Below are 17870 nucleotides of genomic sequence, written 5' to 3'. Positions count from 1 at the left end.
AAGTATCAGAGACCACAGTAGTAATAATAGAGATGGTGAGGAGTGGTGAGATTCTGTATATATTTTGAAAATAGAGTAAAAAAATTGCTAATGGTTTGGTTGTGGAGTGAGAAAGAAAGCAAATAGAAAAACAAATTTTTTTTTACTTTATTTGTATAGTTGACACTATTACAGACATCCCCATTTCCCTCCTCTTTGTCCACCTACACTGAGCACCTAGCCCCCCCTCCCCCAGCCAGCACCATACTGATATCTGTGTCCATGTGTTACGCATACGTATTCTTCGCCTAATACCTTCACCTTCTTTCATCTAGTTCTCCCTCCCTCACATCAAGGTTTTTTACTTCAAACCTGGGAAACCAGGAAAAGGGAGTTTCTATGAACTGAGAGGGGAGCCATCAGGGGTGCCGGCTGGGGAGAAGATCAGGAATTCCACGAATTCAGCTGTGGGAATTCACCCTCCAGATTCCTGTTGAATGTCCAGGTAGAGAGGCCAGGTAGGCAGTCAGATAAATGAGTTTGGAATTCAGAGCAAAGGTCAGGGCTGAAGATAAACATTTCGGAAGTCATCAATGAATGCGTGGCATTTAAAGTCAAGAGGTGATGAGATGTTTGAGGAGCTGACAGTAGGAGGAAAAGAGAAGTCCACGCCTGGAGTCCTGGGGTGGTCTTGTGTTTGTGACTGGGCAAAATAGGTACACAGCAAAAAAGACAAAAGGGCCAACCAAGGAGTTGAAGGGAGACTAGAGGCGGGTGGTGCCTGCTCTAGAGGACAAGGAGATGTGTGAAGGCAGGGGGAGGAGTTGACTGTGCCCATAGTTGCTGATAGATCAAGTAAAGTGAGACTGAGAGTCTCCAAAATTAAAGTCATCTGTAACCTTTAAAAGAGTCATGTCAGTGGAGCGGTGGGGGCGAAAGTCTTGTTGGGAAGGTGCGAGGACAAATGAAGAGGGGGAACTACAGTCAGTGAGTACAAAAGTCTCCCTCTTCAGAGCATTTGAAACAATGCTCTGAAGGCCATTCGTTGTTGTTGTTTTGCTAATCTTGTTTTTTTTATTTTTATTTTCTCAAATACAGTTTATATCCAGTACTATTTTATTAATTAGTATCATTATTTTGTCAATAGTAACATTTGCTTTAGGGATACAGTGTGGTGGTTACAATCATACACTTTACTGAGTGTTCCCCTCGATATTTGCACTACCTACCTGGCATCACACATAGTTAAGACAATCTTATTGACTATCTCCCCTGTGCTGTACTTTACCTCCCCGAGACTGTTCGGTAACTGCCATTTTGTCCTTCTCAGTCCCTTCACCTTTGTCCCCCAGCTCCCTCAGCCCCCCTCCCCTCTGGCAACCATCCGTCCGGCCTCTGTATCTGTGAATCTGTTTCAGTTTTACCTCTTCATTAATTTTGTTCTCTGCATTCCACATGCAAGTGAAATCATATGGTTTATGTCTTTCTCTGACTAACTTATTTCACTGAACATAATACCCTGTAGGGGCATCCATGTTGTCGCGAATGGTAAAATGATAAAAAAGAATGAAATCTTGTTTTTGGTGGAGTAATATTCTATTATGTATATGTACCACAGCTTTTTATTCACTCATTTGTAGATGGACACTTGATTGTGAAGGCCATTAGTTTTATTTATTTTATTAATTTAAAAAATTATCTTTTATTGATTATGCCATTACAGTTGTCCTATTCCCCCCTTCATTCCCCTCCACCCTGCACACCTCCTCCCCCACCATTCCCCCCCTTTCATTTATGTCCATGTGTCACAAGTCTTTAGATTCTGTATTTCCCATAGTATTCTTACCCTCCCCCCTATCTATTTTCTACCCACCATCTATGCTACTTATTCTCTGTACCTTCTCCCCCCTTCTCCTCCTCCCACTCCCCTTTTGCTAACCCTCCATGTGATCTCAATTTCTATGGTTCTGCTCCCGATCTAGTTGTCCTCTTAGTTTGCTTTTTGTTAATAACTCAGTTTGCTGTCCTTTCACTGTTCATATTTTTATCTTCTTTTTCTTAGATAAGTCCCTTTAACATTTCATATAATAAGGGCTTGGTGATGATGAACTCCTTGAATTTGACCTTATCTGAGAAGCACTTTATCTGCCCTTCCATTCTAAATGAAAGCTTTGCTGGATAGAGCAATCTTGGATGTAGATCTTTGGATTTCATGACTTGGAATACTTCTTTCCAGCCCCTTCTTGCCTGTAAGGTTTCTTGAGAAATCAGCTGACAGTCTGAGGGGAAGTCCTTTGTAGGTGACTGTCCCCTTATCTCTTGCTGCTTCTAGAAATCTCTCCTTCATTTTAATCTTGGCTAATGTAATTATGATGTGCCTTGGTGTGTTCCTCTTTGGGTCCACCTTGTTTGGGACTCTCTGAGCTTCCTGGATTTCCTGGAAGTCTATTTCCTTTGCCAGAGTGGGGAAGTTCTCCTTTATTATTTGTTCAAATACATTTTCCACTTGTGGTTGTTCCTCATCCCCTTCTGGTACCCCTGTAATTCGGATGTTGGAACGTTTAAAGATGTTCTGGAGGTTCCTAAGCCTCTCCTCATTTTTTTGAATTCTTGTTTCTTCATTGTTTTCTGTTTGGTCATTTTTTTCTTCCTTCTGGTCCACTCCCTTGATTTGAGTCCCAGTTTCCTTTCCATCACTATTGGTTTCCTGTGCATCTCCCTTAATTTCAATTAGTTTAGCCTTCATTTGTTCCTCTAATTTGTGACTATAATCAACCAGTTCTGTGATCATCCTGATCACCAGTGTTTTGAACTGTGCATCTGAAAGGTTGGCTATTTCTTGGTCACTTAGAATTATAGGCTCTGGGGCTTTGAGCTGTTCTTGAGCCATAGTTTGGTCTGTTCACACCTGTTATGTATGAGGGGCGGAGCCTTAGGTGTTCACCAGGGTGGGGTGACCCAGTTGCTGGATTGTGATGCTGTACGTGGGAGCAGGGTCAGAGAGGGAAAAAAATGGTGCTTTGCTCCACTCTCTCTCAGATTTCTGTCCCTTCTGAAGCTTCCCACAAGCAAATTGGCCCCTTCTGGTGCTGGTTCCTGGGTGTTTGGGCTTGCGTACCCTCCAGGACCCCATGGGTCTCTCCAACAAACTCTCTGTGAGCCTAGGAGCCTCCAGCACCTCGACCCTGAAAGTCTTTCCAATTGGTGCTTTCAGGCTCTAATTCCCGTCACTGGGGCCCTAGCCTGAGCCGTCCGTCTCACTGTTTGCTCCTTCACTTAGTTTATCTGCACATGAATGTGTGACCGCGGTCAGCCAGCCTCCCTTCGCCCTCACTGGGTCCACCCATTGCCACCCCACTCCTCGGATCCACCAGCCGCTGCCGCCTATGCTCCTGGGTCGGTACCAAATGATCTTTCCTGCCCGACCCTGCTCTGCTGCTGACTCCGCCCCTCTTACCAGTCTGGCTGAATGGTTCATTGTTGTCAGACTTCTGTACAGTTCAATTTTCTGTGTTTTGTCTGTGTTTTTGTTACTAAAACTTCGTTGCTTTTTTAACTTAGTTGTGCGAAGAGGCACAGTGTTTCCACCTACACCTCCATCTTGGCCTGAAGTGGCCATTAGTTTTAAATGGAAGCAAGAAATGGGGCTCAAGTAAGAGGAGGAAGTAAGGCTGAGGGAGTAAGTAAGGCTTTCTTCTTTTTAAAGAAAGAAGAAATAACCATATTTGTACATTGGTGGAAAAGATCCAGTAGAGAGAGAAAAGTTGTGGATTCAGGGCTAATAAGCTCTATCTGCTAATCTTAAAAGTATCTACATCAGCCCTGGCTAATGTGACTCAGTGAATTGAGTGCCGGCCTGCAAACCAAAAGGGTGCTGGTTGGATTCCTAGTCAGGGCACATGCCTGGGTTGCAGGCCAAGTCCCCATTTGGGTGTGTGTGAGAGGCAACCACATACTGATGTTTCTCTCCCTCTTTTCCCCCTCTCTAAAAATAAATAAATAAAATAGAAAAGAAGGAGATATCTACATCAGATTGAATGCTTATATGCATTAGGTTTTTATATGTTATTCATTCTTTAAAACATGAGTGTACATTATAGGTGTCCCTCACATTTGTAAAGTTTGCATTCTGCCATTTCACTTTTACAAAAGGCCTACATCAGTAGGGTACCTGTTTTTGCTAACCGAAAGAAATTTAAAGAGGATTTTTACTTTTACAAGAAGAAAGGTGTGTCCCAAGCAGGGAAAATGGCCCCACCAACCTCCTTCTCCAGGAATCGCACTCCATATCTCAGCATCCAGCTGCCGTAGCTTCAGCCTGTGTCTGTGAGTGTCTGAGCTTTATCTTGATTTATGTTGTGCAGCCATTAGCAAGATGTGTCCTAAGGTATCAGAAAAGCCTAGCAGAGCTCAAATGGGTGTTATGCTCAGTGTAAAACTGGACATAGTTAAGCATTTTGATTGTGGTGAAGGAAATGAAGACACTGGTGTGCACTGAATTTTGGGTCTGGGAATGCTCAAAAAGGTTTCTGCATAAGTTAACAGTAATTGTTTCTTCACTTGACACCATTTTGGCTTATGAAAATTTTCATGGAAATGCTGTATTTTAGAAGTCAACGTACTTTGAGTCCTAGTGTTTTTATTAGCAAAATGGGAATAAAAATATCTTTCCCGTCTGCTTCTTCAGTGGTTGTGAAAACATCACACTGTATCCCTCAGACCCCCAGTGCTCCAACAATACGTGAGACCATATGCCATTTCCAAAGTCCGTGGCATATGATGGCACCAGTGGTTCTCAACAATATGCTTGGCAGAGTTTCTACTCTGCAGTGAGCCTTTCAATGACTTCTTTCCTGCTAGGATGTCGAGCAACCAAAATTCACAAACATCGGTCATGGTGCAATCACTTTGGAAAGCAGTTTGGCAGCATCTATTGAAGTTGAACCAACGCCTCCCTGTGATCAAGTAATTCTACTCCCAGGTCTATATCTAAGAAAAATGCATGCACATGTGCACTCAAAATCATGTAAAAGAATGTTTGCATTAGTATTATTTGCAGTGGCTCAAACTACCAACAATTCAAATGCCCATCAGCAGTAGGATAAATTTAAAAAATATGGTATTTTCACATAGTGAAGTGTCAAATAGCACAAAAAGTTTGCACACTGTGGCTCCACCCACATGAATGAATTTTACAAATATAATGTTCAGTAAAAGGAACCTGACATAAAAGATTTTCCTCAATATATGAGGTATCCTAAAATTGGGAAAACCTTACATTTCTATGGTGTTAGAAGCCAGGACAAGACAGACCTTTGGAGTCGAGGAAATGGGTACATATAGGGAGGGCACAAAAAGATTTCTGGGTTGTTGGTAACATTTGTGTGTGGGTGTGTATGCCTGTGTGTGTGTTTACTTCAATGATGGTAACACAAATAAAAAATACATATGCATTTTTGATAGTGCACTGAGCTGCACACTGTTTTCCCCATGCATTTTACTTCAATTAAAAAAACAAAACTGCTGAGGGTTATAGTAAAGACAGCAGCATAAGTAAACAGGTGTTTGGAACCTCCCACGCCCATATCAAAATTACATATAAACTTCAGAACAGCCATCATTGAGAACTGCCTGAAATCTAGTTGAACAGAAGTTTTATAACTAAGGATGTAAAGAAGCCAGGGGCAGATTCCTGGTCCCATACCTGTGTGTAGGTTAAAAATCCAGAGGGATATTTCAGCTGCAGAGGTATCCCCTGAGGAGCAAGGGGTCCCAGCCCCACACCATGCTCCCCAGCACAAGGCCCCAGTGCCAGAAATAGAAGTCCCTATAACTTTTGGGTGTGAAAACCAAGGGATTGTGGCTGAGTGAGGCAGAGGGCTTCTGGAGTCCCAAATGTTCCTCTTAAAGGGCTTGCACATGGACTAACTCAGACTCATTTGCTGTAAGCTCTAGTGCTGGGGCAGCAGCTCAAAAGGCACTAGGGACATGCAGGGAGGAACTGAATGGTATAGCATCAGGGTAAGGACTGGAGAGGCAGCTTTCTCTGGGGAAGAAGTAGTGGCAGAGGCCATTGTTCCTCTGGGCCCTCCCTTGACAGAGCTCAAAGGTAGGAGGCATATCTGAGTCTCCATCAACCTGGCTAACACTTTTGGCCCTGCCTTGGTGATTTCCTGAGACCCTGCTCCACCCACTTTGTGGATTCACTCAAGCCATTTCCAGTGGCTTTTCTTTACAAAGAGGCTATCTTGGTTCACACTGCAGACTTCCCTAACATCTCTCAAAGCAGATTCTAGCCTCAGTGTGCCCTGTAACTCTTGCTAAGTATTCCCAGGCCCAGCACTAGTGGTAGCCAACCACATTTTGCAGCTTGACCTCTCCTGGGAACCTCAAAGCCCAGTACAATTAGCAGCCATCTGTAGGTCACTTTGTAGCTCATGCCAGGTAGCCCTAGAAAAGGCACATACAGCAGCTGATTTCAGTCTGCACCTCCTTGGAGGCCCCAGAGACAGTGTACTTGGTAGCCAGCTACAGACTACACTGGAGGACCACTCAACTACCTCCACCAACAATGCACTCAAGGGGCAGACACATCAGTCACCAGGGCCCCACTGAAGTGTTCTGTGGGGTTGGCTATTGCACAGAAGCTCCTCCACTGTGGTCACATCCAGTCCTCAAAACAGGCAGCCTAGGGAGTAAATCCCTCCCATTGGTGTGCCAACAGCACTCTAGGCTCAACTGTAACAGGAGGGTGCACAGAGTGTGCACAGGGTCATACCTAGAGCACCCATATTGGGTGACCTGTGAGGCTGTGACACTGGACCCTACAGAACACCTATTACATGAGAGCATTCTATCAAGACCAGAAGACATAGTATGTCTACCAAAGTCATTGAAACAAATGCAGAGACATGTCCCAAATGAAAGAACATAACAAACTACGAAAAAAGAACTAAACAAAATGGAGACAAGCAATCTACCAGATGCAGAGTTCAAAATATGGGCTATAAATATGCTCAGTGTTCTCACTGACAACTTCAACAAAGAAATAGAAAACGTGAAAATGAGTATAGACACCATAAAAAAGAACCAGTCAGAAATGAAGAATACAGTAACTGAAATGAAGACCACATTCCTGGGAATCAACAGTAGAGTAGATGAAGCAGAGAATCAAATCAGAGATTCGGAAGATTAAAAAAAGCAGAAAACATCTAATCAGAACAGTATAAGAAAAAAGAATGCAAAAAATGAGTAGTTAAAAGGGCCTCTGAGAGAACATCAGGCATAACAACATTCACATTATGGAGTGCCAGAAGGAGATGAGAGGGGGCAAGGAATCAAAAACCCATTTGAAAAAAAAAGTGACAAAATATTCTCTAACCTGGTGAAGGAAATAGATGTATAAGTTCAGCAAGTGCAGAAAGTCCTAAACAAGATGAACCCAAAGAGGCCCACACCAAGACAAATCATAATTAAAATGCCAAAGGCGAAAGACAAAGAATCTTAAAGCAGCAAGACAAAAGCAGTTAGTTAGTTACAAGAGAGCTCCTATAAGACTGTCAGCTGATTTCTCAAGAGAAATATTGCAGGCCAGAGGGATTAGCAAGAAATATTCAAAGTGGTGAAAAGTAAGGATCTACAACCAAGATTACTCTATCCAGCAAAGCTATTATTTAGAATCAAGAGTCAAATAAAGAGCTTCCCAGAAAAGAGAAAACTTAAAAAATTCATCATCACCAAACCAACGTTACAAAAAAATGTTAAAGGTCTTCTTTAAGGAGAAGAAAAAAAAGATAAAAATATGAATAATAAAATGTCAATAAATACATATCAAGAATTACTTTAAATGCAAATGGCTTAAATGCTCTGATCAAAAGATATATGTGTCTGAATGGATAATAGAACAAGACCCTTACATATACTGTCTACAAAAGATTCATTTCATATCAAAAGATGCACACAGACTGAAATTAAAGGAATGAAAAAATAGTTCATAAAAATGGAAACAAACAAAAAGATGGGGCAGCAATACTTATACCAGACAAAATAGACTTTAAAACAGAGGCCATTAAAGGAGATGATGAAGGACCCCGCAATTTCCCTTTGGGGTATTTATCTGAAGAAACACCAACCACTAAATTGAAAAGACATGCACCTGTATGTTCACTGCACCATTGTTTATAATACCCTAGATACAGAAGCAACCTAAGTGTCCATCAAGGGATGAATGGACAAAGAAGAAGTGGTTCATTATTACAATGGAATACGACTCAGTATTCATTTTTATCAAAAAGAATGAAATCTTGCCATCAGCAACATGGATAGACATAGAGGGTAGTATGTTAAGTGAAATAGGTCAAATGAAGAAAAACAAATACTAGATTATTTTACTTATTTGTGGAATCTATAAAATAAATGAGTAAGAACAGAAACAGACTCAAGGATACATTGCATTTACAATTGCCAGATGGGTAGGGGGTGTGGGGGAATGGGTGAAGAGGTGAGGAGATTAAGAAGTACAAATTGATAGTTACAGAATAGGCATGGAGATGCAAAGTCCAGTACAGGAAATGAAGTAGCCAAAGAACTTGTATGCGTGACCCTCGGACATGAACAACGGGGGGTGGGGGGGATTGCCTGAGGGAGTGGGGGATGCTGGGTGGAGGGAGGCAAAGGGGGAAAAATTAGGACAACTGTAATAGCATATTCAGTAAAATATAAATAAAATAAGAAAAAGAAAAGCCAAAAACCAAAAAACAGAACTGCCAAGTTCCCATCTGAGACCAAGCACATCAGAATCCTTCAACTGAAGCTCTGACAGCAGCGTTTTCAGGAGACCACCAGGGCTGATGACAGTGCCATCTGCCTTTCTGTGTGCTCCTGCCTAGAGGAGAGACCTGTGGCTGTTAGTGCGGGTGCTACGGGCTGTGCCTCGTGGTGGCGGGGAGGACAGGCCTGTCTGGTGAAGAGAAGGCTGGAGGACAATGTGCACAGATGGGCAACAGCAAGAATGGCCCCTGAGGATACACCTCTGAGGGTGAGGATGAGGCTCATCACCTGGGGCAGTGATTGAGGACCTTCCACGGAAAACACCAGCCTTTAGGGACTGCCTGCAGCCACCCTCACTTAAGAACTGATTCCCGAATTTAATTTCAAGTTCACCATTCAGAGCAGTTCCATCAGCTTTTCATTGTTTTTATTTGCCTGTCCCATTGTGGAGATTTTTTAAAAAGATTTTATTAATTTATTTTTAGAGAGAGGGGAAGGGAGGGAGAAAGAGAGAGAAACATCGATCAGTTGCCTCTTGCACAGTCCAACCAGGGACCTGGCCCAAAACCCAGGCATGTGCCCTGACTGGGGATGGAACTGGCAATCTTTCACTTTGCAGGACATGCCCAACCCAATGAGCCACACCAGTCAGGGCCAATTGTGGAGATTTTGCCTCTTCATTTGTGTTTTTTATGTTCTATGGTAGTGACCTAAGTTGTTATTTTTATTCTTTTCACTAAATAGTCTTTTAGTCCACAAATGATACCACCACATCCAATGGCTGTGCCATCACCTGCCAGGAGGTCTGGGCTCGTTTCTAACTCCTGTCCCATGTGTGGGGGACGAGCAAATTCTAAGTGTGCTCCACTCTTAATGTTTGCTTTTCTCAACTTGACTCAACTGAGAAAAGTTTTATAAACAGTGAGAGCCTTTGGTATCTGTTGATCATTACTCTGAGGTTATAAACAGAAAACATTTATGGATCAAGCTCTGTAGCTTGATACAAACCCTACTTTTAATATTTCTTCAGAGGCTTTACCAAAATAATGCCTCTAGAATTCAACCTAAACAGCACTTTAGCTGGGCTATAGCTTCTTTAATTTTCATTTCAACAGCTGGATATGGCTTTTCTAAAACTACTTTTATTAAAAATACTTAAAGTATTATTAAAAGAAATAAACTTTGGTGTAGCTCTAAGCTGAAAGCAAAATGTATAGATTTTGATCTAAAGGACATTGAAACAGAATGCATAATTATCTTTCTAGATGCAAAATGCTCTGCATGTGACGGTCATAAGGTCTGAAAGAAAGCCTGTACACACACATATCTATTGTGCAGGAAAAAATAGCTGCTGTTTATTGTGGTTTATCATTAGATCATGGGTGATTTCAATGTTTTCATTTTTGTTGACATGTTTGTGCTCCAGTTAAAAAAAACAAGACAAAATAGAAATATGAAATACATGCATCCTTCTCTATGTGTAGTTAAGGTCTGAATAGCAAAGCAACCAAATTCTGGAACTGGTAGAATGAGCATGACCTGGGAATGAGTTAGAAATGCAAATTCTTGGGCTGACCCCGGACTTGCTGAATTAGAAACTGGGTTTGGGGCCCCAAATCAGCTCTAACAAGCCTTCTAGGTGATTCTGAAGCATCCTGGAATTGGGAAACCACTGCTTAGAAGAGCACTGAGACAGTCTGGCCAATTTGGCAAACCCTCAAGAGATTCATTCTGAGAATAGGTGTTTTGTTTGATAAATTTGGTTTTTGCTCCTCCTCACCCCCCTTCATCTTGCCCCACATGAAAACTATACTAGTAATCCTAAAACTATACTAGTATACTTGTCTGGGAGTTTTTAAAAATGTCTCCCTCCAGATGGGTCCCAGGCATCCAGGTGTTTCTGTTGTGCACCAGGGCTGATAAACGCAGTTCTATATTCAGGTACTTTTGTGGTTGAGACACGATTGTTAACACCTGCCCCCAAATTCTCTTGGTTGTTTCCTGCAGGCCTCGTGAAGCAGAACTCGGTAGTGACTGCTTGCCCGGATCTAAAGGTGTTTCCTGAGGACTGACTTGGCCTTTCTTGCAGGTACCTCTGCAGACCACAGCAACACACAGAGATGGGCTACCTCCTGGCACGCACTCAGCCTGAGGGCCAGCTCCTTGGCCACACATCAAACACCAACTCTACTGCCCATGCTGGATGCCAAGTGAGAAAACGTGAGTTCAACCCTTAGTTTGGTACACAGAGAGAATGTCAACAAATGCTAATTGTCCTTATCTTCATTATCTAAAGCATATGGATCCCTTTTCATTTAAGCTTACAAAACACCTGCTTGGAAGGCCCGTCTCGGTAGTTTCATCCTAAATTCTCTACCCCTGTGCCCCTACTTTACTGCAAAGTCCAGGAGAGACCCCTTACATTCATGAGAAATGTTCTAAGCCAATGATTCTTCAAGTGTGGTGGTGGTGATGATAGCAGGTGACCTCAGTGTGAGTATCACCTGGAAACTTTTTAGAAATGTCAACGCCTATTAGCAAAATAAATTATAATAGATAAAGAGGGCAGGAGGAAATTTTTAGAGGCAATGGCTATGTTTATGGCATAGATGATCATGATGTGTCCACAGATAACTTATCTCCAACTCACCAGGTTGTATATATTAAATATCTACAGCTTTTTGCATGTCAATCGTACCTCCATAAAGTGGTTTTAAAAAGCAAGAAATGCCAAGTGTTGGAGCCCGCCCCTTAGCTTCTGTATCAAAACTCAGAAGGTGGGGCCCGGCCATCCGTGTGTGATTCTGATGCCTGGTCACAGCTGAAAACTACCGCTGTGAGCTCCTGCCTCTCCATTGTTTGAAATGCTGAGCATCAGGCCCCAGCCCAGGCCAACACAATGAGAACCCCCAGGCCGTTGGGATGCACGGCAGAGTTTGAAAAGCATTGCTGTAGCCTCCCTCCCCCCAGTTAGAACACCAGAAAGGTGCTTCCTTAGATCTCAGCTTCTCAGATCTCCACAGAAATGCCATCACAGGACAATCATTTCACATTAGAAACAGGTGCTTAAAAGACCTTTCAGTATCTGTGGGAAACAATTTCTACTGCCATTCGCCACGCCTTGGTTAAAAACTCATCCTGTCAATTTCCTTAGAGTTTAGAGCAAGTGCATGTGTTTCTAAAAAAGAAGTTGAAGGTACGAAACTCGTTATACCCAAGTTACCAGGACACTTAGATTTTTACTTCACTTCTAAGAAATACTCTTAGTCTAGAGTCTCTCACACAGTTTTCTCTTCTCATCCTTCAAGTGATCTTTGGGTTTTAACAATGTTTTTGTGGCTGCATTTAAAAAAAATTTAAGTGGCCTTGAATATTGTGTGAGAAAGTAAAAGGTTGATAAGAAATAAGAGTCTGTGTGATGCCTCGGATCACTTCTGCCTGCACGAAGCAGAGTGATTTCAAGGGCTCGGCTGAAATCTCTCCTGCTCCTTGAAGCCTTCGGGACAGCGCTTCGTCTCAACTGTAACTATGGCCTCAGGTAACATTTGTTATTTGTCATTCCAACATGTATCACGGATTTATGAGTGTTTTATGAGTTAATGTTTGTAAAGTATTTAAACTGTATAGGAACATAGTATACACTCAGATTATTATTCTTACCATTATTATTGTCATTTTTATATATACCTACATGTCATTCCTACTAGACTATAAGCTTTGTTGGGGTGAGGGGAAGGAGTTATTTATTGTTGGATTCTTGAGTAAGACTGGTTTATGTTGCACTTTCAAGAGGTTTCAAAAATTATTTATTTATTTATTTATTTATTTTTAGAGGGAGGGGAAGAAAGAGGGAGAGAAACACTGATCAGTTGCCTCTCACATGCACCCCAACAGGGGACCAAACCTGCATCCCGGGCATGTGCCCTGGCTGGGAATTCGAACCGGCGACCTTTCACTTTGGGAACTTAGCCCAACCCGCTGAGCCAACACCAGTCAGGGCAAGAGGTTCTTCCATAACACATTCATGAGAGTAAGCATGAGAATGCTTAGAAAAGGAAAATATGGCTTATTGACGTTATTGGAGCCTCGGGTCTCAGCCCATCCTAACCAAAGAGAGAGGCTGCTGTGCCAACAGGAGTAGCACATCCCTCGGTCTCAGGCCCAGAAGGCACCAGAAAGAAAAAAAAAGGAAGTGAAGGATAAATGTCACCAAAGCGGTGAGTGAAACTCAGTTCAGAAGAAACTATGACCAAAACCAAAATGGAACCAACTGGAAATGTTAATGGTCATTTTTAGTAAGTCACAAGAATTTGTGAGTTACTAAAAAGGGCTATTTTAATAAGTAGAACAATTTCATTTTCCATATAGCCTAGGAAATTAATATTTAGAAGGTTTCTTTTACATAGTCTCAGGGCAATTTTGCACCTTTTGTGGGGAGAAAGCAGTATGGTTTCACCTTCAATCACTTCCGGGGAAAAAAAAGAAGCAAATGGGATAGTTTCTTGAGTTATGTTTACAAGAGAAAAACATTAGATGTCATATGTGGGGTAATCTGACATAGTATTCTGAAAAACAACTAGTTCACACAAGAGAAGAAAATTGAGCAAAGAATCAGGTTTGCACAGTATGTAGAGGCAGGTTCATGGTGAAACTAATGAAGCCTGAGTTCAAGCCCCGCCCTTAGCCCCATCCTCTTCCAAAGACCCAAGAGGGACCCTAGCAATTTTGTGTTTATACTTTCGCATCAGCATTCCTAAATGAGCTTCCAAAATTGTAGAAATTCTCAGGCTCTATAAAACAGGACCTGCTCCTGACGAAATGCCTCTCTCTGTAGATCTTGCTTTTCAGATTTACTTTTTTTGCAATCATTTAGCTCTGCTTTGCTACATAAGGTGATAGAACAACAGCTAGGGGGTTTGGTGGTGAGGAAGAAGGTCCCTGCAGAACTGTTAGGAGGGGAGAGAGATCATCGCAGCTCAGATCAAAGTGATGAAATGTAGGTACCAGGATGCTTTATTTCAAGGATTATCACTGTCCTATGGTAGTGATTCTCAACCATAGGTGATCTCTCCCCACACCTTCCCAGACATCAGGCAGTGTCTGGAGATATTTTTGGTCTTGTAAGTGGGTGGGGAGAGCTGCTATTAGCATCTAATAGGCAGAGGCCAGGAATGTTGCTAAATATCCTGCAATATACTGGACAGGCCCCCCTTCCTGCTGGCAGAGAATGACCTGGCCCCAAATATCAATAGTGCTGTTGTTGAGAAATCCTGTTCTTCGGTACTTGGGTTGTCAAAATGAGATGATGAGCAAACAGGATAAGATAACTTCTCAAAGGCATGTTGCAGTTTGGTCTCCCTCACAAGTCACTGTTTGATACATTACCTGTCTCTTTCTTCCTCAGTACCTTCCACTTCCACCTCTCCACACATGCAAAGACAATGGCTCTAACCAAAACAATGGTGAAAAGCTGATTCTAGGGTTGATGTCTGAGAAACAGGGAGTCCCTACTATAGCGGCAGAGAAGGGGCTAGAAATGACCTCCACACTTTGTTGAGCAAAATCCTGGTCAAAAGGCCAGCTTCCCTATAACCAAATCAGCCACTTCCTCCGACAATTGGAATATCAATGCAATGTTGATGGAAATGTCTACACCTTGAAAATGTGGATCCTACTCTCAGGCTGCTGAGCCCCACTAGTTCAAGTCCCAGAGTTACCAATAGACTGTCCCAATTCTGCCCTCTGACCTCAGCTTGTCCTTTACTGCCTCTTGGCCTTCCTTCTAGTCACCTTCTTATTGTGTATCTGTCTTATTCCCATGGTGGCCCACTGTCCCCAAGACCCCAAATCACTGCCTCCCTGTTTCCCTTCTGCAGACGCCCTTGCCTCCTGCTTTCCTGAGGCGAGTGACAAAATGCTATAGCTCCTATGGGTTACGCAGCAGCCATGAGCACTGCATCGGTGCAACACACCTGCTTCATCTGCAAGGCAGGTATCAACAATCCTGTTCTGCTGCTGCTGAACCCAGAGTTTAGAGAGGCTTTTAACTTCTTCCAAGTCGTGATGCAGGCATTTGGTCCCAGGACTGCCTGTCTCCAGTATGAACTCCCTACGTTTCTCTCTTCCCTGAAAATCTGTGTCTGTCTTGATCTCCAGGTCTAAGAGGAAGAAAAATTCTTTCAGTCAGTTTCTACTCCATCTTGATCTTGGTTTCTTCCAGCCTTCCACTGCACTTCACTCCATTGGCTGCCCCCTCCCTCTCTCACATAGCCCAGCCGCCTCCTTCACTGCCTCCTTCCCCTACAAATGCGCTCCATCCTTTCTGCCTCACCAGCATACTCCCGATTTAGCTGCCTCTTTTCCGTCACTGTCAACTTGTCAAAAGGAAGAGTGTCTCAGTTTAGCCACGTCTTCCGCTGCCTCATGCACTCCTGGCCTCTCCAGCCACCTACTCCGTGAGCAAAGCCTTTCTCCCTTCCTTGGATATATATCCTTGAGTCTCCTCTGCTCCCTCCTGGACGGGCATAATGTTCACTTCCTACCCTTTGGTTTTCAGTGCCTGGGACAGTGGCCTAAATAGCAAGGGAGATGATAATGACTTCATACTTAGAACTGGGCAGAAACCAGACAGGCAGTTCCCAGCGGCCAGGGAGACAGCTGAAGCAGGACTCCCAGGGAAATTCCTTTGGGCTGGAGTTCTGTTCAGCAGAGTGACGACACACTATTGCCATTTTTAGAGCAGTGATTACCAAATGGAAATACCCTATTTCACCAGACACTGAGAGACGAAGTCACTAGCTTCACATCTAAATGTCACTCACATCTTCACTGTAACCGAGGCTCTGAGAAACAGAAACACATGACTACATGCTAGGGGATTCAATTCCTGTTTTTCCTTCCTGTTTGTCCTCTGTTAAAATTAAAAAAAAACTAAAAGAACCTCCTTGGTGTTGTTACCCTGACAGTATTTTACTATTACATATGTGAAGATAGAATTAAATGAAACAGTAAATACTGGTTGAGCTGTTGGCATCGAATGTCATCAGTTTTTAAAAGGCAAGTAAGTAACAAATGAGCGCTAAATCCATCTCTATCTGTCTATCTATCCATTTGTCTATCTGTCTATCCATCTGTCACCTATCAGTTCATTCCTTAATTCTGTCAAGGAGGGAGACATTTTCCTCTACCCTTGTAGGTTCTTCTGGCTGCTCTAAAGAACCGCTCTCACTCCCAGCAGACCAGGCAGGTGGAGGTCCAGGCGACTGACATGGTAAGAAGTTGACCTTCTGCCAGGGCTGGTCAGGCGTCCCAGGACACTGCCTGCCCCAGAGTGACCCTCCTGTTAAGTTGGCCTCACACTGGGGACACCTATTGGGTAGGAAGAAATGTTCTTCTCTCCTTCTAGGTTCCTGGGGTTGATCAGGAATTAAACTGACATGAGACAAATTAACAGGAGAAAATAACCACATTTAATTATGTACATACATACCAGGGAGGGGTTCCATGAGAATAGGGGGTTCCAGGCCAGCACAGGCAGTGGAGGCTTGTATGCCATCTTGAGCTAAGTAGAAGGGGGTGGTGGTTTGGGACTTCCAAGGGGAGGAAGGCAATTCACATGTGAACAGAAATGCAGAGACAATGGGACACGACACAGACACGGATCTCCAGGCTCTGCCGGGTCTCCCCTGCCACACCTACTTCATATTATACTGTGGTTACCTATGGTGATTGCTCCCTTGCTGGAATAGGCCCTCTAAACTATTTTAGTCAGTGAGGGGGAAAGTCAAAGTTTCTTCTTGAGCCTTTTGTTTCTTAAAAATAAAATAATCCTCACACCAGACAGACACATTTTAGAGTGGCATATTTTGCTTCCCTACCATTCAACAACTATTTATCAAAACTGCACTAAGTCCTTGGACAAAAGAGACACAGTACCAGTTCTCAGGGAGTGTCGTCTAACCTGGCACTTGCGCTTCAGTGTGACGGGTGCTGGATTGCAGAGACGTAGGGTGTGGCTGGTGTATTTACAAAGACACTCACCCCAGACTTGGGGGGTGTCTGGTCAAAGGCAGTTTCCAGGGGAAAGTAACGTCTAAGGTAAAACCTGGCTATATTTGGTGAAGGTGGATGAGTGAAGTTAGGAGAAAGGGTTTTCCTAACCAGAGAGAATAGCATTCTAGAAGGCTCATGTCAAGGGAGAGCAAGACAGAGATAGAGAGAAGAGAGTTTTAGAAAACTGAGAAGTTCATTCTCACTGGATCAGAGGAGAGGGGAGGAACAGAGACAGATCAGCATCATTGTCATAACTAATACCTTATGTACACGAACTGGGTGCTGTTTTTACCCCCATCTTGTAGATTTGGGGACTGAGGCACAGTGAGGTTAAAGTAACTTGCCCAGGGTTACCTAGCTAGTATCTGTGCCCTTAACTGACACGGCACTGCCTCCCATCTGGCCTTTGAGATAGTTTTCCATGCTCCCTCCGAGCAAAGGTTCGGAGGCCCCAGGAGAAAAGGGTACACTGAGGGACCGATTTTATATTAGTGGGAAGTCTGAGTGGAAACATTAACCGAAGAAAGCCTACCCTTCCCTTCCTGCTCCCCTCCGTAAGTCAGATTAAGGTAAAGGTACTTTATGAAGGGGAGAAGATGACATGTTTTGAGCACCCAAACTAGGATGGAGGGAGACATTTTAGGGTAGAGGCCCGGCTGGGCCCCACCCCCCAGGGGAGTGAGTGGTCAGTGTGTAATGGACTACCTAGTCATTCAATCAGAAATGTCTTCTTGGACTAAAGAAGTTGCTATGAGTCACTAAAGTCAATTTGCTATCAGAGAGTGACTGAGGCTCTTGAAAGTTACACATTAGGAGGTTTTTCCCCCTCCAATTACTAATGACATAAATGAAAATCACACAAGTTGACTCAAGGAGTAAGTTAGTTTATTCAGAGGTAGATGAGTTTTGTTTATTCAGTGACTGATCTAGAACAAGCAACAGCTTTATTCTCCTAAGGGGGAAATAAAAAAGGATTGAATGCCAAAACTTTTCAATAAAAGACTTTAAAGTAGCAAAGTGTGTGGAAATTTCACCCAAGCATTGTGTGTGGTGATAACACTTTTCAAGAC

General features: G+C 43.1%; 1 long non-coding RNA gene across 1 annotated transcript in view; it reads left to right on the top strand.

Annotated features, from left to right (window-relative positions):
* The window catches only part of LOC118988404 (uncharacterized), an 80873-nt gene that overhangs the window by 36246 nt on the left and 26757 nt on the right, over window positions 1-17870 (top strand). Inside the window, exon 2 of the long non-coding RNA XR_005066760.1 lies at window positions 10838-10968. This is a non-coding gene — a long non-coding RNA (uncharacterized LOC118988404). The remainder of the gene's footprint in view (window positions 1-10837; window positions 10969-17870) is intronic.

Source organism: Sturnira hondurensis, unplaced genomic scaffold, assembly GCF_014824575.4.
Source record: "Sturnira hondurensis isolate 20B ecotype Veracruz unplaced genomic scaffold, ASM1482457v3 Scaffold0006413, whole genome shotgun sequence".
NCBI lineage: Eukaryota > Metazoa > Chordata > Mammalia > Chiroptera > Phyllostomidae > Sturnira > Sturnira hondurensis.
The sequence above is the reverse complement of the archived record's forward strand: the minus strand, read 5'-3'. Positions and strand labels throughout refer to the sequence as shown.